Genomic DNA, 1775 nt, shown 5'->3' on the forward strand with positions numbered 1-1775 from the left:
AACAGGCACGATGCACCACAGCACACGGAATAAGCGCTGATCCGAAGTAAGCATGTGTTTAGCTGTTCAGCGTGCTTACGCGCGACGTATCCTAACGTGAAACAGGTAAAAAGACAACGAGAAACGTCGGACGTACTTCCGTAAAAACACTGCCGGATCCATCTAACGTACCTGTAAACTTGGAGGGAGACGTCGGATGCACATTTAGCCACAGCCATAAAAAAAAAAAATGAAGCCACATTCGGGCTTACCCGAATAGTCGTTTCTGGCAGCTCTGAAAGCGTAAAAAAATTGTGAAGGATAAAAATAGCGCGATACACCGAACAGAGAGCAAGACGAAATAACACGAAATAACACGAGAGTTGCCGTAACGACACACCATCAAAACAAAGGGCGCTTCCTAAAGAATCGAATATTTGTATGTCGTTCCGATAAGGGTGTCCACCTTCTTCATGTCAGTTTGGTTAAGTTTTTAACCGGGGGCCGTAAGTGATGCAGCTAATCGCAAATGATTGCACCAGCTTAATAGTTTCTTCTTCCGCGAGACCATTGCGGCTGCGTCCCACTCGCTATATCACATGTGCCACACTCTTAACGGTTGGTTTTAGGCTCCAAATTGTGACACCCACCGTGGTTGCTCAGTGACTATGGTGTTGGGCTGCTGAGCACGAGGCTACGGGCCTCATTTCGATGGGGGCGGTATGCGAAAACACCGGTATACTTAGATTTAGGCGCACGTTAAAGAACCCCAGGTGGTCAAAATTTCCGGAGTCCTCCACTACGGCGTGCCATATAATCAGAAAGTGGTTTTGACACGTAAAACCCCATAATTAAATTTTTTTAAAATTGTGACATTGACGTTGCCGTTCTCTTGGATAAGTAAGCCAAGCATTCTCATTCGGGTGACTTCACGAATGGCCCAGCTATCGAGATGTAAGTCTGTCCCGGCATGACAGCTTTCTTATGACGGTTGCTGCGTACTCGCATGAACTCTGATTTTTCGGGTGCGCACATCATACCCGCGTGCTTGGTCGAGAGAGAGAAAAAAGGATGCATAAGGAGGTTAACCAGAGGTAGTTCCGGTTGGCTACCCTGCACGGGGGGAAGGGTTAAGGGTGATAAAAAGAGAAAGAGAGTGTAAGGGGAGACAAAGATGATGATGAAGAAGACGTTTTATTCAAAGCAAAAGGGGAGGGGAGTAAGGAGAAGGGTGGTCGTATTCTTATTTCGGAGACGAGCACGAACAAACCGCGCACACCAGAGCGGTAGAGCGGTAGAGAGCGCCGTTCTTAAAGTCTATCGTGAAGCCCCGTAGACCGCAGGAACCTTAACAACGCGAGTAAGGCCATCAGTGCGGATGTTCTTTGGGAGCACTGACCCAAAGCTCTGAGTTCTGATAGTAGCCGATTGTCCAACTGGTCCTGTACTCTGCACATCATTTGTCTCTGGTTACTATATCGCGGGCAAACACAGATCATATGTACGAGCGTCTCATATTCGGTCCTTATATAGGTCCTAATATAGTACGAGCGTCTCAAGTAGATCCTAAGCTGCCTCAGTGATTCCTGACTCAGGTTGTGCAGCATCGCATTTCCAATGTGGTCCGGACCCGGTCCGGTGTTCTTCCGCTAAGATTATGCGGCTGTATAGAGCTCTGCCATTGTTATAGGTGACTACAACTCCGCGTTGTCTGGTCTGTCATAGTTGTATCGCACTGATTTTGTGCCCTGTATGTTTATGTAGACGCTCTTAAGGCCCTCAACGAAGGCATTGGT

Source organism: Dermacentor albipictus, chromosome 3, assembly GCF_038994185.2.
Source record: "Dermacentor albipictus isolate Rhodes 1998 colony chromosome 3, USDA_Dalb.pri_finalv2, whole genome shotgun sequence".
Classification (NCBI taxonomy): Eukaryota; Metazoa; Arthropoda; class Arachnida; order Ixodida; family Ixodidae; genus Dermacentor; species Dermacentor albipictus.